Source organism: Prionailurus bengalensis, chromosome B2 (genome assembly GCF_016509475.1).
Source record: "Prionailurus bengalensis isolate Pbe53 chromosome B2, Fcat_Pben_1.1_paternal_pri, whole genome shotgun sequence".
In the NCBI taxonomy this organism is placed as follows: Eukaryota; Metazoa; Chordata; class Mammalia; order Carnivora; family Felidae; genus Prionailurus; species Prionailurus bengalensis.
The window spans coordinates 46,181,994-46,208,215 of record NC_057349.1 but is presented as its reverse complement, the minus strand read 5'-3'; positions in this window follow the sequence as shown (position 1 = coordinate 46,208,215).

Sequence of the window (26,222 nt, the reverse complement as noted above, 5' to 3'; positions counted from 1 at the left end):
CTTTTAAAAACATATGCAGTTTCTTTGGGTAACAGTAAAAACTGCTATTTAGGAATTAGAAATGTCCCTGCTTGTAGGGTCAGAAAGCACTAATTAAATTAGTAATTCATTTTGGGAAAGTTTCGTTTTGTTTTCACATTCCTTCTGGCAAACCGAATCTTCACACTTCTTTCAAATTCTTGTTGCCTTTTTCCTTGTTGTCTAGGAGCCTATTGCTAATATGTTTCTATCTTACTACTGACATGCTGAGAAAGCAATACTTTTCCATTCATTGCCTCAGCTACCCTAGTAAATTCTAATTTCCTCTGGGTTATTTATCTCTCCTGGGGGGACATGGGAAGTACAGAGGGAGAGTATAAAATACAAGAATGAAACAAAATTTGAAGTTGGAGTGAGAACTGATAGTCTATGTAAAGTATTATTTCCCTGTATTGACATACATTTAAAATAATACTCTTAAAATTGAATCCTTCTCATAACTAAAATCTAAATCTTTGGTTTCTCTCTCCTATTTTTCACAATAGATTTCTAGGCTCTTTGAATGTATAAAAATGATTATTGAGTTGATCTGAAATAGTGTCATTTAGAAAGAAAAAGAAATGAAAAAGACGGGACTCTCAATGTGTGGTAGGTTTCCTGGTAATTCAGGGAAGGGTTTTATGGCAAAACTAATTTGGGAATGGAGCATACAAGTACACTTTTTTTCTGGATCACTCTGTTTCCCTTAAAATGAAACAATGATGATATCCTCAATTATAGGTACTTAGGCCTTTGTGAGCTCCGTTTTTATCCACATCTCCTGTAGTAACTCACTCAACTGCTTTGTCCCCTAGTCAGCATAAAGTCAGTTAGTACAGTAGCCATTTAATGACATTCCTATCTTCCTTATATATGTATAATATGTATATACATATATATATGTGTGTGTGCATATATACATATATATAATAAAATTCTTTCATTTTCATTTGCTCAGCTTTGTAAGTTTCTTTTAATCATCTTTTCTAAATGCTAATACAAATCAGCTTAATACTATTTTTCCCGAATAATAAAACACATCAGATAATCTGAAATCCCATTTTCTCTATATCCTACCAACCAGGGCCCTCCCTGCTCTCCTACTCCTATCTGAACAGGCTTCCCTGGAGAACTGACAGAGAACTGTCAAAATGGAACTTGCACTCACCACTTTCTGCACTGGGCACCTGTTTTCTGAGTCCAATGACCTGTCTTGCTGAAGAAGGACTTTGTTTTCCTCATTCTTATGAGACCAATTATCTGCAGCTTTTTATTTGAGAAAATATTCTTTATCTATCATGCACTTGTTTGATAGCCTGCTTGAGTATAGATATATAGAGTGGAAATTATTTTTACTCAGTATGTTAAGAGAATTTTCTCTAGTAACTTCTAGCATCCAAGTTTGCCTGAAAGGATTCTTTCCCCCCCCACCCCACCCCCTTTGTTGTAAAGAGTAAAGCTAAGGAAATATTAATATGTTTGGAATACTAAAAGGACTAACTAAATACTAGCTATTTCACTAATTCTCTATATCTCTATACTTATTTCATTGTGCTTTACAAACTACTATTTAATTCCTCTAGGATTAATTTCTTTTTTTCTTTTGCTTAGGGAATTTTTATTTTTAGTCTTCTTATCATTTTTTTTTCCATCTTGATAAGTGTACTCTTTAATCCTCATCTTCTATTTCCCTTATCTTCCCACCTAACTACCCTTTGATAACTATCGGTTTGTTGTCTATACTTAAAAGAGTTTGTTTCTTGTTTTGTCTCTCTCCTTTTTGTTTTCCTGTACTCGTTTTGTTTCTTAAATTCCACATATGAGTGAGACCATATGTTATTTGTCTTTCTCTGACAACATATTTCACTTAGCCTTATACTGTTTAGTTCTATCCATGGTGTTGCAAATGGCAAGATTTCATTCTTTTTTATGGCTGAATAATATTCCATTATATATATATACACACACACATATGTATATACATATACATATATATTCCATTATATATATATATATATATATATATATATATATGAATGACATCTTTATCCATTAACCAATCAATGGAAACTTAAGCTTCTTCCATACTTTGGCTATTGTAAATAATGCTGCAATAAGCAACACGGTGCATGTATCCCCTCAAATGAGTGTTTTTGTATTTGGGGGGAAATACACTTTAGTGCAATTACTGGATCACAGAGTAGTTCTATTTGAATTTCTTGGAACCTCCATTTTCGACAATGACTGCACAAGTTTATAGTCCCACTAACAGTGCAAGAAGTTTCCTTTTCCTCTACATCCTCAACAACACTTATTTCTTGTGTTTTTTTTTTTTTATTTTAGTCATTCTGACAGGTATAAGGTGCTATCTCATTGTAGTTTTGATTTGCACTTCTCTGATAATGAGTGATGAGTATCTTTTCATGTGTCTGTTGTACATCTGATGTCTTCTTTGGAGAAGTGTCTGTTCATGTCTTCTGCCCATTTTTAGTTGGATTATTTGTTTTTTGGGGCTTGAGATTTATAAATACTTTGTACATTTTGACACCAACCCTTTATCAGATATGTCATTTGCAGGTATCTTCTCCCATTCAGTAGGCTGCCTTTTAGTTTTGCTGATGGTTTCCTTCACTGTGCAGAAACTTTTTACTTTGATGTAAAAACTTTTATCTTCCTTGCCTCAAGAGACATATCTAGAAAAATGTTGCTATGGCAGATGTCAGAGATATTACTGCCTATGCTCTCTTCGAGGATTTTTATGGTTTTAGGTCTCACATTCATGTCTTGAATTCATTTGGAGTTTATCTATGCATATTGTGAAATAAAGTGGTCCAGTTTCATTCTTTTGCATATTGCTATCCAGTTTTCCCAACACCATTTGTTGAAGAGACTTTTTCCCATTGTATATTCAACCCTCTTGTCAAAGATTAATTGACCATATGATTGTGGTTTTCTCTCTGGGTTTTCTGTTCTATTCCATTGATCTGTATGTCTATTTTTATGCCAGTACCATACTGTTTTAATTATTAATGCTTTAGAATATAACTCGAAATATGAAATTGTGATACCTCCAGTTTTGTTTTTCTTTTTCAAGATTGCTTTGGCTATTTGGGGTCTTTTGCAGTTCCATACAAATTTTAGGATTGTTTGTTCTAGCTATGTGAAAAATGCCATTGGTATTTTGATAGAGATTGCATTAAATCTATGGATTGCTTTGGGTAGTATAGGCATTTGAACAACATTTTCTCTTTCAACCATGAGCATGGTATGTCTTTGTATTTCTTGGTGTTGTTTTGTTTTATAGTATTCAGAGTACAGGTATTTTACCCCTTTGGCCAAGTTTATTCCTAGGTATTTTATTGTTTTTGGAGCAATTGTAAGTGGTATTCTTTTCTTAATGTCACTTTTGCTACTTCATTATTAGTATATAGAAATGAAACAAATTTCTGTACATTGATTTTGTATCCTGAAACTTTACTGAATCTATTGATCAGTTTTTTTTTTTTAGTTTTTTTTGGTGGAGTCTTTAGGATTTTCTATATATAGTATTATTTCATGTGAAAATAGTGACAGTTTTATTTCTTCCTTACCAATTTGGATATCTTTTATTTCTTTATGCTGTCTAATTGTTGTGGCTAGGACTTCCCATACTATGTTGAATAAAAGTGGTGAGGGTGAACATCTTTATTTTCTTCCTGATCTTAGAGAAAATCATTGTTTTTTCACACTGAGTATGATGTTGGCTGTGGGTTTTTTATATGAGGCTTTTATTACATTGAGGTGTGTTTCCTCTAAATGTACTTTCTTGGTGGTTTTCATCATGAATGGATGTTGTACTTTGCCAAATTCTTTTCTGCATCTATTAAAATGACCAGATAGTTTTTATCCTTTCTCTTGATGTGATGTATCATGTTAACTGTTTTTGTTAACATTAAACCACTCCTGCATTCCTGTAATAAAACCCACTTGATTGTGGTATGTGGTTTTCTTAATATATTGTTGGATGTAGTTAGCTAATATTTTGTCGAGGATTTTTGCATCTATGTTCATCAGAGATATTGGCCAGTAGTTTCCTTTTATTGTGGTGTCTTTATCTGTTTTTGGTATCAGGGTGATCCTGGCTCCATAGAATGAATTTGGAAGTTTTCCTTCCTCTTATGTTTTCTTCTTTATTTTTTTTCAATATATGAAGTTTATTGTCAAATTGGTTTCCATACAACACCCAGTGCTCATCCCAAAAGGTGCCCTCCTCAATACCCATCACCCACCCCCCCTCCCTCCCATCCCCCATCAACCCTCAGTTTGTTCTCAGTTTTTAACAGCCTCTTATGCTTTGGCTCTCTCCCCTTCTAACCTCTTTTTTTTTTTTTCCTTCCCCTCCTCCATGGGTTTCTGTTAAGTTTCTCAGGATCCACATAAGAGTGAAACCATATGGTATCTGTCTTTCTCTGTATGGCTTATTTCACTTAGCATAACACTCTCCAGTTCCATCCATGTTGCTACAAAGGGCCATATTTCATTCTTTCTCATTGCCACGTAGTATTCATTGTATATATAAACCACAATTTTTTTATCCATTCATCAGTTGATGAACATTTCGGCTCTTTCCATAATTTGGCTATTGTTGAGAGTGCTGCTATAAATATTGGGGTACAAGTGCCCCTATGCATCAGTACTCCTGTCTCCTTGGGTAAATTCCTAGCAGTGCTATTGCTGGGTCATAGGGTAGGTCTATTTTTCATTTTCTGAGGAACCTCCACACTGTTTTCCAGAGTGGCTGCACTAATTTGCATTCCCACCAACAGTGGAAGAGGGTTCCCGTTTCTCCACATCCTCGCCAGCATCTATAGTCTCCTGATTTGTTCATTTTGGCCACTCTGACTGGCGTGAGGTGATATCTGAGTGTGGTTTTTATTTGTATTTCCCTGATAAGGAGCGACGCTGAACATCTTTTCATGTGCCTGTTGGCCATCCGGATGTCTTCTTTAGAGAAGTGTCTATTCATGTTTCCTGCCCATTTCTTCACTGGGTTGTTTGTTTTTCGGGTGTGGAGTTTGGTGAGCTCTTTACAGATTTTGGATACTAGCCCTTTGTCCGATATGTCATTTGCAAATATCTTTTCCCATTCCGTTGGTTGCCTTTTAGTTTTGTTGGTTGTTTCCTTTGCTGTGCAGAAGCTTTTTATCTTCATAAGGTCCCAGTAGTTCATTTTTGCTTTTAATTCCCTTGCCTTTGGGGATGTGTCGAGTAAGAGATTGCTACGGCTGAGGTCAGAGAGGTCTTTTCCTGCTTTCTCCTCTAGGGTTTTGATGGTTTCCTGTCTCACATTCAGGTCCTTTATCCATTTTAAATTTATTTTTGTGACTGGTGTGAGAAAGTGTTCTAGTTTCAACCTTCTGCATGTTGCTGTCCAGTTCTCCCAGCACCATTTGTGAAAGAGACTGTCTTTTTTCCATTGGATATTCTTTCCTGCTTTGTCAAAGATGAGTTGGCCATACGTTTGTGGGTCTGGTTCTGGGGTTTCTATCTATTCCATTGGTCTATGTGTCTATTTTTGTGCCAATACCATGCTGTCTTGATGATGACAGCTTTGTAGTAGAAGCTAAAGTCTGGGATTGTGATGCCTCCTGCTTTGGTCTTCTTCAAAATTCCTTTGGCTATTCGGGGCCTTTTGTGGTTCCATATGAATTTTAGAATTGCTTGTTCTAGTTTGAGAAGAATGCTGGTGCAATTTTGATTGGGATTGCAATGAATGTGTAGATAGCTTTGGGTAGTATTGACATTTTGACAATATTTCTTCTTCCAATCCATGAGCACAGAATGTTTTTCCATTTCTTTATATCTTCTTCAATTTCCTTCATAAGCTTTCTATAGTTTTCAGCATACAGATCTTTGACATCTTTGGTTAGATTTATTCCTAGGTATTTTATGCTTCTTGGTGCAATTGTGAATGGGATCAGTTTCTTTATTTGTCTTTCTGTTGCTTCATTGTTAGTGTATAAGAGTGCAACTGATTTCTGTACATTGATTTTGTATCCTGCAACTTTGCTGAATTCCTGTATCAGTTCTAGCAGACTTCTGGTGGAGTCTATCGGATTTTCCATGTATAATATGTCATCTGCAAAAAGTGAAGGCTTAACTTCATCTTTGCCAATTTTGATGCCTTTGATTTCCTTTTGTTGTCTGATTGCTGATGCTAGAACTTCCAACACTATGTTAAACAACAGCGGTGAGAGTGGGCATCCCTGTCGTGTTCCTGATCTCAGGGAAAAAGCTCTCAGTTTTTCCCCGTTGAGGATGATGTTAGCTGTGGGCTTTTCATAAATGGCTTTTATGATCTTTAAGTATGTTCCTTCTATCCCGACCTTCTCGAGGGTTTTGATTAAGAAAGGTTGCTGAATTTTGTCAAAGACCTATTCTGCATCGATTGACAGGATCATATGGTTCTTATCTTTTCTTTTATTAATGTGATGTATCACGTTGATTGATTTGCGAATGTTGAACCAGCTCTGCATCCCAGGAATGAATCCCAGTTGATCATGGTGAATAATTCTTTTTATATGCTGTTGAATTCGATTTGCTAGTATCTTATTGAGAATTTTTACATCCATACTCATCAGGGATATTGGCCTGTAGTTCTCTTTTTTTACTGGGTCTCTGTCTGGTTTAGGAATCAAAGTAATACTGGCTTCATAGAATGAGTCTGGAAGTTTTCCTTCCCTTTCTATTTTTTGTAATAGCTTGAGAAGGATAGGCATTATCTCTGCTTTAAATGTCTGGTAGAACTCCCTTGGGTAGCCATCTGGTCCTGGACTCTTATTTGTTGGGAGATTTTTGACAACTGATTCAATTTCTTCACTGGTTATGGGTCTGTTCAAGCTTTCTATTTCCTCCTGATTGAGTTTTGGAAGAGTGTGGGATTTTAGGAATTTGTCCATTTCTTCCAGGTTGTCCAATTTGTTGGCATATAATTTTTCATAGTATTCCCTGATAATTGCTTGTACCTCTGAGGGATTGGTTGTAATCATTCCATTTTCATTCATGATTTTATCTATTTGGGTCATCTCCCTTTTCTTTTTGAGAAGCCTGGCTAGAGGTTTATCAATTTTTTAATTTTCTCAAAAAACAACTCTTGGTTTCGTTGATCTCCTCTACAGTTTTTTTTAGATTCTATATTGTTCATTTCTGCTCTATCTTATTTCTCTTCTTCTGCTGGGTTTAGGCTGTCTTTGCTGTTCTGCTTCTATTTCCTTTAGGTGTGCTGTTAGATTTTGTATTTGGGATTTTTCTTTTTTCTTGAGATAGGCCTGGATTGCAATGTATTTTCCTCTCAGGACTGCCTTCGCTGCATCCCAAAGCATTTGGATTGTTGTATTTTCATTTTTATTTGTTTCCATATATTTTTTAATTTCTTCTCTAATTGCCTGGTTGACCCACTCATTATTTAGTAGGGTGTTCTCTAACCTCCATGCTTTTGGAGGTTTTCCAGACTTTTTCCTGTGGTTGATTTCAAGCTTCATAGCATTCTGGTCTGAAAGTACGCATGGTATGATTTCAATTCTTGTATGCTTATGAAGGGCTGTTTTGTGACCCAGTATGTGATCTATCTTGGAGAATGTTCCATGTGCACTCGAGAAGAAAGTATATTCTGTTGCTTTGGGACGCAGAGTTCTAAATATATCTGTCAAGTCCATCTGATCCAATGTATTATTCAGGGCCCTTGTTTCTTTATTGACCATGTGTCTAGATGATCTATCCATTTCTGTAAGTGGAGTGTTAAAGTCCCCTGCAATTACCACATTCTTATCAATAAAGTTGCTTATGTTTGTGAGTAATTGTTTTATATATTTGGGCGCTCCCATATTCGGCACACGGACATTTATAACTGTTAGCTCTTCCTGATGGATAGACCCTGTAATTATTATATAATGCCCTTCTTCATCTCTTGTTACAGCCTTTAATTTAAAGTCTAGTTTGTCTGATATAAGTATGGCTACTCCAGCTTTGTTTTGACTTCCAGTGGCATGATAAATAGTTCTCCACCCCCTCACTCTCAATCTGAAGGTGTCCTCAGGTTTAAATGAGTCTCCTGTAGACAGCAAATAGATGGGTCTTGTTTTTTTTTTTCCATTCTGGTACCCTATGCCTTTTGGTTGGCACATTTAGTCCATTTACATTCAGTGTTATTATAGAAAGATATGGGTTTAGAATCATTGTGATGTCCATAGGTTTCATGCTTGTAGCGATGTCTCTGGTACTTTGTCTCACAGGATCCCCCTTAGGATCTCTTGTAGGGCTGGTTTAGTGGTGATGAATTCCTTCAGTTTTTGTTTGTTTGGAAAGACCTTTATCTCTCCTTCTATTCTAAATGACAGACTTGCTGGATAAAGGATTCTCGGCTGCATATTTTTTCTGTTCAGCACATTGAAGATCTCCTGCCATGCCTTTCTGGCCTGCCAAGTTTCAGTAGAGAGATCGGTCACGAGTCTTATAGGTCTCCCTTTATATGTACAGCACGGTTATCTCTAGCTGCTTTCAGAATTTTTTCTTTATCCTTGTATTTTGCCAGTTTCACTATGATATGTCGTGCAGAAGATTGATTCAAGTTACGTCTGAAGGGAGTTCTCTGTGCCTCTTGGATTTCAATGCCTTTTTCCTTCCCCAGTTCAGGGAAGTTCTCAGCTATTATTTCTTCAAGTACACCTTCAGCGCCTTTCCCTCTCTCTTCCTCCTCTGGAATACCAATTATGTGTATATTATTTCTCTTTAGTGAATCACTTAGTTCTCTAATTTTCCCCTCATACTCTGGGTTTTTTTTATCTCTTTTTCTCAGCTTCTTCTTTTTCCATAATTTTATCTTCTAGTTCACCTATTCTCTCCTCTGCCTCTTCAGTCCGAGCCGTAGCTGTCTCCATTTTATTTTGTAGCTCGTTGAGAGCATTTTTTAGCTCCTCCTGGCTGTTCCTTAGTCCCTTGATCTCTGTAGCAAGAGATTCTCTGCTGTCCTTTATACTGTTTTCAAGCCAGCAATTAATTTTATGACTATTATTCTAAATTCACTTTTTGTTATATTGTTTAAATCGTTTTTGATCAGTTCGTTAGCTGTTGTTATCCTGGATGTTTTTCTGAGGGGAAGTCTTCTGTTTCGTCATTCTGGATAGTCCCTGGAGTGGTGCGGGACTGCGGAGCACTTCCCCTGTGCTGTCTTGAATAACTCGGGTTGGTGGGTGGGGCCGCAGTCAGACCTGATGTCTGCCCCCAGGCCACCGCTGGGGCCACAGTCAGACTTGTGTGTGCCTTCTGTTCCCCTCTCCTAGGGGTGGGATTCACTGTGGGGTGGCATGGCCCGTCTGGGCTACTTGCACACTGCCAGGCTTGTGGTGCTGGAGATCTGGCGTATTAGCTGCGGTGGATCAGCAAGGTGCACAGGGGCAGGAGGGGCAGGCTTTTCCTTCGGAGATCCGCTTCGGGAGGGGCCCCTCTTCTGTGGGCCTCTTGTCTGCGCTTGGCTCCGGAGACAACGTTCTGCTAGTCTTCTGGCGGTTTTCTGGGTTATTTAGGCAGGTGTAGGTGGAATCTAAGTGATTAGCAGGACGACGGGTGAGCCCATCGTCCTCCTATGCCGCCATGTTCCCAGGATCCCCCTTATGTTTTCTTCTTTAAATGTTTGGTAGAATTTGCCTGTGAAACCATCTGGACCTGGACTTTTGTTTGTTGGGATTTTTTAAAATTATTGTTAATGATTGAGTTTCATTGCTGGTGACTGATATGCTCAAATTTTCTATTTCTTTTAGCTTTAGTTTTGGTAGGTTATATGTTTCTAGGGATTTAACCATTTCTTCCAAGTTGTCCAATTTGTTGGCATATAGGTTTTCATTATATTCTATTATAATTGTTTGTATTTCTGTGATGGTGGTCATTATTTCTCCTCTTTCATTAGTAATTTTGTTTATTTGTGTCCTCTCTTTTTTAATAAGTCTTACTGGAGGTTTATTAATTTTGTTGATCTTGTCAAAGAAACACCTCCTGGTTTTGTTGATCTTTTTAATTGTTTTTTTGTTTTGTTTTGTTTTTAGTTTTTATATTATTTATTTCTGCTCTAATCTTTATTATTGCTTTCCTTTTGCTGGGCTTGGGTATTGTTTGTTCTTCATTTTCTAGTTCATTCTGATGTAAGGTTATGTTATTTATTTGAAATTTTTCTTGCTTTTGAGGTAGGTTTGTTTTGCTATAAACTTCCCTCTTAGAACCACTTTTACTGCATCCTGAAGTGTTGGACCGTTGTTTTTTCATTTTCATTTGTTTCCATGTAATTTTTTATTTATTATTTTTTTTATTTCTTGGTTGATCTATTCATTGTTTAGTAGCATGTTACTTTACCCTCATGTATTTGTCATCTTTCCAGACTTTCTTCTTGTGGTTGATTTTTAGTTTCATAGTATTGTGGTCAGGAAAGATGCATGGTATGACTTTGACTTTTTTTTTTTTTATCATCTTTTGAGACTTGTTTTGTGGACTAATATGTGATCTATTCTGGAGAATGTTTCCTATGCACTTGAAAACAATGTATACTCTGCTATTTTAGGATGGGAAGTTCTGAATATGTCTTATAAATCCATCTGGTCTCATGTGCCATTCAAAGCCACTCTTTCCTTGTTAATTTTCAGTTTGGATGATCTATCCATTGATGTGAGTAGGGTGTTCAAGAGCCCTACTATTATTATATTATTATTGATTATTTCCTTTATGTTTGTTGTACATTGTTTTATGTATTTGGGTGATCCCACATTGCATATTTTAAATTGCTATATCCTCTTGGTGGATTGTCCTTTTTATTATTATATAATGTCTGTCTTTGCTTCTTGTTAGTCTTTGTTTTAAAGTCTTTTTTGCTTGATATAAGTATTACTACCCTGACTTTCTTTTGGCATCAATTTTCATGATAAGTGTTTCTCTATCCCCTCACTTTGAATAGACCAGTGTCTTTAGGTCTGAAAAGAATCTTGCAGGCAGCATATAGATGGGTCTGTTTATTTTTTTTTTTATTTACTCTGTTACCATATGCTTTTAGAGTGGAGCTTTTAGTCCACTTATATTTAAAGTACTTATTGATAGATATATATTTATTACCATTTTGTTACTTGTTTTGTGGTTGTTTCTACAGATTTTGATTCTTTTTTCTCCGCGCTCTTTCATGGTTTGTTGGTTTTCTTCCTTGATATATATGGATTCCTTTATCTTTATTCTTTGCATATTTATTACTGTTTTTTGATTTGTGGTTACCATTCAGTTTATATATAACAACTTATGCATACAGATAGCAGCAGCCTATATTAAGTTTGAACTTAAGTTCAAACTCATTTTTTTACTCCTTCCCATGTTTTAGGTATATGGTATGATATTTTACATCTTTTTATTTTATGAATAAAAAGGGAATATTTATTTTTACTGTTTTAGTGTTTTTGTTTTTTTTTAACTTTTCATGCTATCACTTATGATATTTCCTTTCCACTCAGAGAGTCCCCTTTATTATTTCTTGTATGGCTGGTTTAGTGGCCATGAAATCCTTTATTTTTTGTCTAGGAAGTTCTTTATCTCTCCTTCTACTGTGAGTGTGATAACCTTGCTGGATAGAGTATTCTTGGCTGCAGGTTTCTCCCCATTCAACACTTCAAAGTTATCATGACAGTCCCTTCTAGCCTGGAAAGTGTCTCCTGAAAAATCCACTGAGATCCTTTTGGGGTTTCCCTTATATGTAACTGGCTTCTTTTCTCTTCCTGCTTTTAATTTTGTTTTGTTTTGTTTTGTTGCTGCTTTATGCCATTTTAATTATTATGTGTCTTGCTCTGGACCTCTTTGGGTTGAATTTTGGTGGTGGTGGGGGGAATCACTGCCTCCTCTATGATGATGAAAGAATGAGTATTTTCTCCCCCAAATTAGAAACAAGACAAGGATGTCATTCTTACCAGTTCTTTTCAATCATATAGGACATTTTAGTCAGTGCAGTAAGAAAAATAAATAAAAAACATGTTGATTGGAAAGGAAGAAGTAAAATAGATTTGCTTCACAGATGACATGGAATTATCTTTGTAAACTTTTAATTAAAAAATGTTTCTAGAAATAATAAATGAGCTTACACGTCTATCAGATACAAGGTAAATATACCAAAATCAATTGTATCCCTGTACAGTAGCATGAAACAATCAGAAACTAAAACACATATTAAAAATTACAATAACATCAGAAAGATGAAATACTTACATATAAATGTGACAAAGGTGTGAAAGACCTGTCCACCAAAAACTACAAAACACACATGAAGGAAATTAAAAGAAAAACTTTAATTAAAGGGATCAATATAAAACATGGTTCATGGGTAAAAGACCTTAATCTACAGATTCAATACAGTTTCAATCCCAATCATAGCAGGCATTTTTGCAACAAATGACAAGCCAATTTTAAAATTTGTATAAAAGTTAAAGGCTAGAGTAGTCAAAATGCTTCAGAAAAAGATTGAAATTAGAATGTGAACACTGCAATTTTCAGGACTTTGGCATATTGACATAAAGATATGCAAACAGATCCGTAATATAAAATACAGATTCCAGAAATAGACTGGAACATGTGTGGATATTTAATTATTAGTAATAGTGTAAATGCAATTTAGTTGACAAAGAATGATCTTTTCCAAAAATTTTGCTGGAATATTTAATTATCTCTATAATTGTTTAATAATAAAAACTTGGATCTAGACCTCTCATAAGAAAAATTAATAAAATATTAGTCTTCTTTGAGGCAGTTTTCTTCAACTCAATACCAAAAACATAATACATAAAGGAGGAATTTGATAAATCAAACTTTATCAAAATTTTAAGAAATTGTATTCTTCAAACAGTTTTGTTGAAGACCTAAAAAGATAACTATGGCCTGGATGACAATAATATATATGATATTAAAATCATATATATGATTAAGCACTTGTATATGTATATTCATACACACACATATGCATGCACAAATACACACAGTTTATATACATGTGTATACTCAATAGTAAGAAAACATAATCTTTTAATGTACAAAATACTTAACACCTCACCAAGGAAAATATAGCAAAATCAAATATGTAAATTAAAATATTCTCAGTAGCAGTAGTCATTAGGGAAGTGCCAATGAAACCTACAAAGACATACTCTTGGAAAACTATTAGAATGATTAAAATTGAAAAACTCACTGTGCCAAATGTTGGCAAAGACATAGAGGAATGGGAATTCTAATGCTTTGCTGGTAGGAATTTTAAGTGGTAAACTACTTTGGAAAGCATTTTGGTAACTTGTTAAAAAATTAAGTATATGTTACTATCTGATCTATTGCAGTCCTAGCTATCTGCCCAAAAGAAATGGAAGAATTTGTTCATATGAATACTTGTACACAAATGTTCATAGCAGTTATAATCAAAACTAGAAACAGCACAAATGTCCATCTACAGGTGAATGGATAAAAAATATAATTTTTTTAGCTCTAAAAAGAGATTATTCATCCATGCTACAATATGAGTTAATATCAAAATAATTATTTTGAGTGAAAAAAATCTAACCCTTTCCAAAAAAGTACATAGTATATGATGGCATGAATATAAAATTTTAGAAAATGAAAAGATATCTTTTATAACAGCCAATTTATGGTAATTATGAACTCTTGGCAATGAAGAAGAGGAAGGAATTGCAAAAAATAAAAGGAATTTTCTTTGGACCAATAGATATTTTCTTTTGATAATGGTGATAGTTTCACAGATACATACACAAGCTAAACCTTATCGAATTGTATACTTATGTTCAGTTTATTGCATTTAAGTTAAACCTCTGTAAAAATAAAAAAACAAGGTCATTCAAGGACAACCTGATGGTTAGGTGTCACATCATGAATATATAGATGTAAACTTTATGTTCTTAAAATTATTCACAAAAGAGAATGTCTCAACTATAAAATTAGAATTGTTTATTAAGATATATGTATTTTTTTTTTCATTCTAACAAGCTTAAGAATGGTCTCAGGAAAAAGAATTTGAAACCACCAGTATGTAGTTTCAAGTAAGATTTTTCTGTAGCTTGTCATTCTTTGTTTTAGCAGAAATAATTTAGCCATAAGTTTGACATGTAAATTTCACTGGTAATTCAAGACACATTAACAAACCTTCTAAAAATAAATGCTGTACTTGTAAATAGTGTATAATGGAGAGCAAACTCATTATTGAGCAGCAATTTATCTTTCATCTACTGTTTCAAAATTTAATAAGTGTAAGCATATTATACAGCATGACAAATGTATGTCATTACAGACCCCAAATTATTTAAGACAATAGACAAAAAAGGAGAGGGATATTTTTGAAATTGAAGGTGCTTGTTGTATGTGTTACACAGATAATAATTATGAATTCACCCCAGAAATAAACCCATTCCTCAATGTCAGAGTTAAAATATCATGCTGTAGTGTGTTGTGCCTTTGTTCTTGCTGTTTATATGACCTAAAATTTATTTTCCTTTTGTTCTGACCATCTAAATCCCACATACTGTTTATGATTCTGTTCAATGATTATCTCTTAGAAGACTTCACTTATCTTCCAGGGATAGATTAATACCTCTCCCCTGTATCTTTCCTGTTTCACACCACTGCTTCTGTAGCATTAATACATAGTACTCTAAGATTTTCCCCCACTCTATCTGTTTAAATTGCCCATAAACCATGTGAAGAAAACACTTTTCATGAATTAATTACAGCTTTGAGGTAAAAAAAAAAAAAAACAACATAAATAATACCTTCTTCGTTTTTCCAAAGCCTATTTTAAGAAACATAAGTTAAAAAATAACTTAATAGACATGTTTAACCAATCATTAATATGAATCATAAAATTGTTAAAATATAGGTTCCTCAAAATAGCTTAGGGCAGACACTAAGCTTATGACATAAGAATTTCCAGACAATGTAAGTCTCAGAAACTGAAAGTGGCTCTTTGTAGAATTTAATGGAAATTCATTTTTGACCTGCTTAAAATTATGCCATTTTTTAAAAATCCTCTGCTAGACTGTTATTTTTTCCCCCTCCAAACTGGAGCTGTGTGGAATGAACATTTGTACAAAGCCTGAAGACAGCTGAACAGCTCTGCCAGATGTACAGTTTGGTAGATACAGCTTCCCCTCATTAAAGTGGGACTTGCTCTTTGGGAAGCTGGCTTTCTACCTTGGGTGACAAAACATCAAGCAGGCAGATTTTAGCTCTGTGTTATGTAGAAACTGCACAGGCAGTTGTGGGAAATGGAACGTTAGCTATAGAATTCATGGTAGAGTTGACAGATTTTAGAGAGATTTAGATTCTCCTATAGCATTAGAGGTGAGAGAAGGGGAAATACGGCATATATCTTGTCATTATTTTTGACATCTTTAAACCAGGAAGTATGGTAACTCTTGATGGCTTTCTTTAGGTATAATATTAGTAAAATAGCACAAAGTCTTTCCTCAGATCCTCACTCTCATGGCTTCTCTAATATGTAGTATCATCAAAGAAAAAGACCATATTTAAAAGGGGGAAGGTCATAGAATTTACTCATATGATTTTAAGTCTGCAGTATCTCCAGAACTTTATATATTATATACCATCATCAAAAAAATCTGGGTCACTACCATGAGTTTTTTAAGTGACTCCCCCAACAAAGTGGTTTATATGTTTACCATATTGCGTTATAGTTCTAAAGAATAAAAGTTGCAATAATTTGGAGGTTCATTTTGTTGCTATAAATTCTAATTTCCATAAAAATTCTGCATTCTAGCTAAACCAAGATATGTTGACCTCAACACAGTTGATGTTTTGGGATGGATTATTATTTTGGGCATTGTAGGTATTTAGCAGCCTCCCAAGCCTTTACACACTAGATGCTAGAATAATCCCACAGTTTTGACAATAAAAAATATCTTAAGAAATTGTGAAATGTTCCATGGTGGTAGAATCCCCAAACCCCACTCAAAATGACAGCAGTGTTTCTCAAGGGTGGTGCATACACAACTGTTTGGGAAGGTAAAAAGAGCTAGGACTTTTCATGGAAATAAAACTGAGTTCGAATCCCAGACCTATCATTTAGTGCTTCTGTGAATTTGATGAATTTATGTAATCTCTGGGAGCCTCATTTTCTTTCTTGAAATTTAGGAATAATAAACACTAAAATAAATTACATGTAAAATGTGTAGTAAATGAATAATAACCTAAAGGCTCCACTGGTTTTATATTTAGCAATATTTTTCTTAATTACCAGCCATGCTAACATTAAAATACTTTAGTGATTTTGAATTTCAAGTAATAGCTTTATCATAAACATTAATCTCCACTCCCACCAGTTACCCAATTAAAATGATAAAGAAATAAGGATATTTCTACAGCAAAATGGAATAGAAAGTGGTAAATAGTAGACAAGGAATTTCACCTCCTATCTAAGGAATGAGAAGTGAATGAGGGGGAGCTATGGCTTATGAAAATGGTAGCATTCTTCATTCAGAAAGTCATCAAAATCCGTTAGTTAACAAACCTCATCCATACAACTATATCTCACAATTATCTTCTTTGTTGCTTTGTCTTTTTTTTTTAATTTTTTTTTTTCAACGTTTTTTATTTATTTTTGGGACAGAGAGAGACAGAGCATGAACGGGGGAGGGGCAGAGAGAGAGGGAGACACAGAATCGGAAACAGGCTCCAGGCTCTGAGCCATCAGCCCAGAGCCTGACGCGGGGCTCGAACTCCCGGACCGCGAGATCGTGACCTGGCTGAAGTCGGACGCTTAACCGACTGCGCCACCCAGGCGCCCCATGTTGCTTTGTCTTTAAACATGAAACAAACTTGTCGGTAATTAGGAATATCTGAAGAAGGGAGAAAGGAAAGATAAGAAAAAGTCTAGGACTCTAAATAGTTGGGATATACAAAATAATAAAAATACAAGTGTTACGAAAGTAACCCATAATGGACCTAAAAGCAATAATATGACTATTTGGAAGGAAAATGGAGGGATGGTAGAGATGGCATTATGAGTGACCTAAACTCTAAAGAGCAGTAGGATGAAGAATATACATGACTAAAATTGAGAAATCTAACGGGGGGATATAAATACTATTAAATACTGAAGTACACATCAGAGGAAATATTTAAAATAACTGTTTATTTTCAGAAAATAAAACTGGAGATAGGGAAGAGTGCGGTGAGAAGACATTGTTTTCCATTACAAGTCATTTGGTATCATTTTAATATTTTTATGGATTTTATACCTTAAAAATATGGTTACCAGGTCATTCTCTCAAAACTCTCACTCACATATAAAGGCATTGGCCAAGTAATTCAAAAAACAGTTTGCTTAATCATTTCCTGAATTCAAATGTGAATATGGATTTGGGGGATTTTCAGCCTTCAAATATAGAAATCAAAGTCACCTTTCAGCGTAAGTCTCTCTTAGCAGGAGATACGCACATAGCTTTTATTTTTTATTTAATTTTTAAATCTATTTACACTTATCCATCTATCTGCCCACTTTTACCATCCTCTTGCAGCCTCATCTTCTTTTCTTTATCCTGTCTTCACTCCTTCCTCCATTTCATTGACTTAGGATATATTGTGAAAGCCTTAGGAAGCCAGTGCTTTTTCCATACCCATTGCAAAGAAAATGAAAACTTCTATGAGTTCCCTTGTTGTGGGGGAAAAAGGAAGATCAGATACCAATGATGGGAGTGTCAAAGAAAATAAGACAGTGGTGGCAATAATAACAGTTAACATTCATTAATGTCAAATAATGCAGGGCACTTTATATTCAAAATCTTGTTTAAGGATAAACTCTCAAGGATTATTAGCTACTTTACATATAAATACACTAGGGTTTATGGATGTTAAGATAAGACTAATCAATGTTGAAGATTGAATGTGATCCTAGTCCTGTCTGAAATCAAAGATTTTGATTTGTCTTTGCTCTTCACCAAATTGTTAAAAAAAAATAGATTTTTGGTTTTATTATAAGATTTTTATTTGTTGATTTCCCCTTATGGTTAAACTAAGTACCTTATTAAAAAAAAAAAAAGCAAAACCAATCTTGTATCATTATGGTCAATGCTGTCTTTAGATGCTTATCTCAGTTTAAATTCTTTACAGTGTCCTCCAGGTAAATGCTTGTTCTTCTGTTGAGTTAGGATCTAGGTCTGTCCACCTTGCTTCCCTAATTTCATTTGTGTAGGCTGGTAATGTAAAGATTTCTCAGGGGTGAACTTCAACGTATAGTGCCAGGAAAGCAGAAATGGCATGCAGAGTAATATCAGCAGAAATAATAAGATTAGGAAAAGTCAATAGGAGTTTCAGAGATAGGGAGGCCATATTTAGAGATGTAGATGCCCCTGAAGAGGCAATGAAAGCAGACATAAATATGGATGTGACTGATAAGCACTGGAAGGTCAATGTGGAGTACATCAGTGTGATACTGCTCTTTACCTCCTACTTCAGGAAACATGACACGAAGTTGACTCTGAATTTCTAAGTTATTGTTTTGTTTCTATTCTGAGCCACACCAACTTGATTTTCAAAAAATAAAAATAACCTCATAGTAAAAGCTTATTAGAAGTCAACTATCATGTCAGACAAGGAAAACTGGCAGGGTTTAGCACAGATCAGGGAGAAAAAAACATAATATCACACTCTATCTCAATTTGAGTAAAATATGAACCCACAGTAAGAGTTTCTTTATACATGAACATTATTTCATAGGAAAGTTCTGTGACATAGTTGTCTGATCACTTTCAATTAGACTCTATAACATGATAGAGTTCTGATAGTAGTTCTAAAATTCAGATTTTGCTTAAGCTACAAATCATTCAGATATGAAGTTACCAAATAGTACCGTTTATATACACACATGCATGTGCATGCACACAAACATAGGATTTGAAATTTTGCATGGCACTTGAACAACATAAAATATTTTATTACCCTTCCATATAGTATGTTTCTTCTTTTTCCCGTTTTCTCTGCAAATGCAAACCCTTCATAGACCAACCCTCAGCTCTGAAGGGATTTTTGAAAATAAATATATGAACATTTGTTATGCTTTAGATATGTGAAATATGTCACACCCTTAGAAAAATCCAGCTCAAAAAATATAGCTCAATGATAGATCACAAAGTGAATACTACATGGACACAATTAGTCTAACAAAAGAAGTTATTGCAGAATCTCAAAATCTTTCATTATATCCTCTTCCAATCACTACCCTTCCTCCACCAATAATCTGAGTTCTGTATTTTCATACAATTCTAGAAAATACTCAGCATTTTATTTCCTAAACTTTCAACCTTAAGTAGCATAGTATAGTTGTAGATATTTTGAATTTTGTACAAATACATTATATTGTATGTGGTTCTTGCTTTGGTCAGCATTATGCATATAATTTTTTTTTTTCAAATTGTTAGGTATATCACTTTCACTGTTGTAGAATATCCCATTTTATGAATATGCCGTTCTAAGTTTGCTGGACACTTTTGGTGTTTCGAATTTTTTTGTCATTAGGATGCGACTATGTTACTGATGTACATTCTTGTACATGTTTTTTTAGTGAACACGCACAGGCATTTTCAATGGATATAGGCTTAAGAGTACAACTGATTGGGGCATCTGGGTGACTCAGTCAGTTGAGCGTCTGACTTTGGCTCAGGTCATGATCTCTCAGTTTATGAGTTCAAGCCCCACATTGGGATCACTGATGTCAGTGCAGAGCCTGCTTCAGATCCTCTGTCCCTCTCTCTCTGCCCCTCCCCTGCTTGTGTGTGCTGTCTCTCTGTCTTAAAAATAAATAAACATTAAAAAAAAAGAGTGTACAACTGATAAATCATAGCTGTCTGTTTAAAAATTCAGTTTGTAATACCAGTTTTATTATTGTAAATTGAGTTACTAGAAAATAAGTTGAATACCCTTTTTACTGAGTAATAGTAAAAGCGCTGAATGGCATATATATTACATCTTCTCCCATCCCCAGTGTGGGATGTATCTTTCTGTACCTTTGCTCAGTGGCTTTGTCTCTCTTGTTTGTCAGGTGTTTGAAATCAATGGTGATGTGAAATGACTTGGTCCCTGTGCTTCTTCTCCCAGAAGGAATCTGCCATTTAATTTTATCTTTAAATTTGTAATGAATGACCCAGCATCCTATGAAGGAAATTTCAGGTCTCATTTTGAGGAAGAACTTCATCCAAAAACTTTGACGCTGTGCCATTTTTGAGGAGTCTACTGTTCATGCATACTGATGATCCTGATCAGCAGGGTATACACTTGAGTGATTTTTTCTCATAAAAGTGAAAGTTTTAATTGCGTGGCCTCCTGTCATATTACATATCTGGCTATGGTTACACCTGCAGTAGGTCTTTGGAACACAAATATGTTATTTTTTATGTTCTGTGTAGGGAGTGAAATTATTACATGAACTTTATTAACACTCCTCTACAAATAACTAAACAGCATGGCATACCAGCCTTACTGCACATAGATTAGAAATGTGTGAAATAGAAAATTACAAGTTCTTTGTTAGGTACATGTTAATGAAATATATTTTAAAATGAATGGAAGAAAATAAGACTGGACCAGCATACCAGGTAACTAGCCCATTGGATTCCAAATCACAAAATTCTAAAGACTTTTTTTTAAGTTTATTAATTTTGAGAGAGAGAGAGAGAGAGCAAGTGCATGAATGGAGGAGGGGCAGAGAGGGAGAGAGAATCCCAAGCAGGCTCTGTGCTGTCAGTGCAGAACCCAATGCAGGCAGGGCTCTATCCTGTGAACTGTGAGATCATGACCTGAGCTGAAACCAAGGGTCGGATGATTAACTGACCGAGTCACCCAGGCCCCCTGAATGCTCTTTTTAAATGGAAGAATAAATGGCATGACATCAAACTGAATCAGTAGGCTATGACTAAATTGAAGCCAGGTCTCTGTATCAGGTTATTTTACTCCATTAATGTCAGTGGAACTTACAGTGAAGTATCATAAATCCACATAATAATGAACACACATATACTGAATTTTGTAGTATCTGTCAATTAAATTTAAAAAGGTCTGGGAGATAAATGACAAATACTTTTGTTACAATAGTCCGAGAAGTACCTTAATTAAGGACACAGATAACAGAAAATGGACTCTGTAAGCAACATGCCTGTTTAGACCTCAATTTTTCCTGAAAAATTAGGAGGAATACTCACTATTGGTAGAATAATCTGCTCAACCATAAAGGATGGCATCAGCCTATAACAGTATTAAACACATTTCAGAAATTTTCACATTTTCCGAGGAAGGAATTAGTGATGATTTCGTGTCAGAATCAGTCCCCTGAAGGCTTCTTTTTCTTGTAGCTCTACACGTCTTTGGGCCTTGATGAATAGCTTCTACTGATTTTCAGAGAAAATCAGTAACTTATGGAACCTGAAGATATTAAGCATACATTAAAGATTCCATTGATCTTCTATAATCAAAAGTTCAGCACAGTGCTCATCCCTCAAAATTGACAAAAATAGGTTGGACTGTTGTAATGAACTGTGATTGAAAGTTTCCCTACGTGATATCAGTTTTCTTTTGGAACCGAATGTAGTGCCCTATGATGTTTTCAGATATGATATATTTTATTGTTAAAAAAAGGTCATGTTTAGTGTAGGATCCGGGTGATGGGCAGTGATTAGTATAAGGGAGAGCGATTACTATTTATCAAAATATTCCTCTGTGCCAACTGCTTTACTTTTATTATCTACCATATTTCCCCAAGAAACACTTTATGAAATCAGCATTATTTCAGATAAAGAGGTAGGTAATTGGGTGGAAAGAAATTTGCCCAAGGTAATGCACCTTGCAAGCTGGGGAGGAAGGCTTTAAATTTAGAACTATCTAGCCCCTAAGTCAATGATCTTTCTTCTATGGCACACCAGTTCTGCAGAGAAATGACAATTGTATTTTAATAGTAAAAATTTTCTCTGTGAGGTAAGCATCATTATTTATTGCAATAAAATATTTGGCAAATTTAACTTTGGGGAAGAATAAAAAAGTACTTATATTTTATGCTCTTAATGAGGCAATTATTTCATCATTTTTATAATTAGGAAGAATTGCATATTTGTTGAAATGAGCAATAAATCAATGAGAAAGCTGGCAAGAATAAGGCAGAGATTGTGCAGAATAGTCCGTTTTGTCCTTCCCTTGACTCGACTTACATACTTCCTGATGTTTATTTTGCACCTTTGAGCAGAATTGGAGAAAGGGCACTAGGGCCAGGCAAGGTGCTCTGTAGCACTGTGGAGTAACCAGATGGATAGAATGAGGAGGGATAGGCAGAGGGATTAAGATTCTCATTTAATAGCTCACTGTTAGGTGATACAGTGAACTTGAATTAGATACTCACTTTCATTTTCCTGTATCTCTCAAGTGATTGCTTTTGAAAATAAATATGTGCTCATCCCCTCTGAACTATAAAATCCTCCCTCTGTCTTCACATTGTCATAATCTTCCAAAATCAGATCAGGCTAACTCAAACTTCTTTCATATTTGTTTAATGGTTTTAAACCTCACTCATCACTGCCCTTGAATTGATTTTGCATGTTGAGGTAACCTTAGGAATGACATAAAGATCAATGAGACTAAAATATGCTCCAGAAATCTTTAAGGAAGTCAATTGTAGACTTTCTGAATGCTATTTATCTCATCTTTTTTAATAAGATAGTAAATACATTCTTATAAATGAAAAGATGTAATCAATACATTATTTGCCCTCCAATGTTGTTGAGAAAAACCTCTATAGTAATTAACTGATATAATTAAGTATCCTGCATGTGCTCAATATGAAATAACATTTTAAGATGCAAACTTAAGAAATGATATGGTGAGAAATAAAGCATTGTGCGTGGCAATATATTATAGGAATACAAGAAGTGCTATTCATAGAAAAATATAAGCAAAACACCAGGAAGAGATTTTGTGAGTTGAATTGATCCAAGACAATCATACAGGAAAGATATAACTTGGAGGAGTCCTGAAAGGTGGTATAGAGAGTAAAGGAGACTATCACATCTGGGAGACTTAAATGGGCAAGATTACAGTAGCAGAAATTTACATAGGATGTTTCGAGGGCAATGAGAATAGTGCAGCTGAAGTAGAAATACTATATTGATAAGTAGATATTCTTGGAAATATGAATTAGGATATTTTGCAGTACCACAAATGTCAGATGCAGACTCAACCACAATCCCCATTTTGATTATATTGCTACTGCTTATATTACCATAATGGAGTTATATCAGTTGTGGGTTTCAAATGAGCACGTGGGGCTTAGATCTGATGATATGTGTTCCCTTAAAGATTGAAAAGTCTGTGATCCTAAGATTCCAAGATATTTAGACTTTAACTGCAGGCATTGGGGGGTGGGGAGGATGATAGATATTTCTGAATGAGGATGTCTCTGACAAAGTACAGTCTCTGACAAAGTACAGTTTGGAGTAATTTTTCTGGATGAGAGGGAAGAGATTTTAGGCCATATAGTAGGGTATTGCATTAGTCTAACCCCAAAATACTGTGATAGCATTGACATTAAATTAAAAGGGTATGAGGAGTATATAAATTGAGTGAAGTCAAAACAGAAACCCTCATGGTGGAATTCACCACCACCTCAAATTTATCTAGGGTTTTTACCATTGCCCTGACCCCCATTGGAACTCATATGAAGGAAATAAGAGCAAAAGGGAAGGTCTCCTGATACTCTCTCAAAGATACATGTCAATGTTTAACTCTCTTTTTCTCCCAATGCTGGGGTCAGAATAGGGGAGAGGGAGGAACAGTGATTTTATTTATTTAGGCTAACTGTTCCTCAGCTTATGACTCTCTGGGGACATAGTAAGAAATATAAAATCTCTGTCATGTATTCTCTAACAACAGTTCTAGAACATTTTAATCTGGGTATTCTTTATAATATAAAATAGTATGGTAGGAGAAGACAGGATTCAGTAGGCAGAGAGGGAAAGATCAGGACCTGAGCTTCCTGGGTAGAGAAAGACACCTATTTTGGAACAATGCTGGGAATGTCAGACCACAGCAAACCCCCTCAAGCATAAGGTTCCTCTTAAGAATGTAACAGACCCACCTACTCCCCCTCAGGTTTACCTCAGGAATTTGACCAAAGACCTAAGTATGGCATAGACCACCCCTCATACAATGGAAATGAGCCAATCAGGAATGGACACATAGCACCTAGAACTATCAAGCCAGTAAGGGTAGAATTGAGAAGAACCAGGAGGAAAGGAAGGGAGGGGGTGACCAGAACCTTATAAAACAAAGGCCCTTGTTTTATTGTCTATAGTCCACAGACATTCACTTTCAAGAGTCCCCTCTCTGTAAAGAGAACTTTCCTACTATTCTTCCTTTATACTCTTACATTCCAATAAACTTTTGCCTGCTGCTCATTTCATTCTTTGAAGCAACGAATCCCAGGTATTATAGTAAAAAATCCTGCAATAATAGTTGCAAAAATTCTGCAACAACTAAGAAACCAAAAAAATTTTAGCTATATCTACTATATTAGAAACTAAAACAGAGAATTAAAAAAAATACTCATCTAACATAAAATCTATTACTTGTTAATGTGATCAATCTGCTTTTAATAAATGTTTTTCAAAACAATAAAAATATTAGAAGAATGTTTTTTTATATTTTTGCAAACCTTATTAGTGTGTATTCACTTACCAGTATCACATACTAGGTCACCTGTAGAAAATTCCACCATATATTAGTGAGAAAATAGGATTGAAAAGGTAAATTATGTTTTAGTATTATTATGAAGATAGTTTTCATCTTCCAGGTCCTCTGTATTGGAATCTCCAGACCACACTTTGAGAATCCTTACACTAGGAAATTTAAAAGGGAAAGAAAGGGATTATCTAGATGAATACACAGTAAAAATGGCAATGAATTAGCAAATTCTGAAGGAGATAAAAGAGGGACTTATTTTTATCAGGGGAATTATCAGCTAATCAGTGTTTCCAGAATGTTTATACATACTTAAAAGGCATAACATTTCCCAGCTATCAGCTCTGTTATATAAACGTACATAAACTCATTTGCACCTCTAGAGACCAACAGTTCAACCCATGAGCATCTCATGATTGGTTTCCTGTAATTTTGATACTATAGCTTTTTTTTAAATTTTTTAAATGTTTTATTTATGTTAGAGAGAGACAGAGAGAGAGAGAGAGACAGAGACAGAGACAGAGACAGAGAGACAGAGAGACAGAGCATGAGTTGGGGAGGGTCTGAGAGAGAGGGAGACACAGAATCTGAAGCAGGCTCCAGGCACTGAGCTGTCAGCACAGAGCCCAATGTGAGGCTCGAACTAACAGAGAGATCATGACGTGAGCCGAAGTTGGACACTCAACCGACTGAGTCACCCAGGTGCCCCGTTTTGTTTTTTTTATTTTTTTTATTGATACTATAGTTTTAATGCCTTATTAGTTTTTAGTTGACATGTAACTCTTTAATAGCCTATTATGGGTACACAGTTGTATCCTGCCTCTGCCAGGCCTTCATATGTGACCAGTGTTCTTGTGATTCTAAGGAGTGGAAAACAATTACTACAAATATATTTTCGTTACATCATGTCCTGACCCACACAGGAAGAAACACTGTGATGTTCTACAGAAACAACTGAATATTGCCTGAAAAACAAATAGTGTTATAGTATAATCCTTATGCTGGTATTAAAAGAAAAAAAAAAGTGTTGGGGATAAAAAGAAAAGTCCAAGGGTGCTTGCTGCCTTCCCTCTGTCTGATATGCAAGTTAATGAGTTCATTCCTCTGGAGTAACTGTGACTGATTGACTAAGATAAGCCCTGTGACTGAGAAGCACAGCTCTGGTGAAGGTTATTGTGGGGAATGTTTGTTATCAGTACAGTGATGGCCTGAGAGCTTCTGAAAATAGGTATTTTGTGTAATTGGAGTTGGAATTAGAACAGCTACAGTATGGAATTAATGCCAAGGAGAGCAATGTCTATTTGATAACGTGAAAAAGGAAGAAATCCTGTCACAGTAAGAATGTTAACAGGAAAGACAGATTAAAGGTCTCAGATATAATGATTCTAAGATTTGTAAGAACTCTAAGATTTCTCTGATTAGGTAAA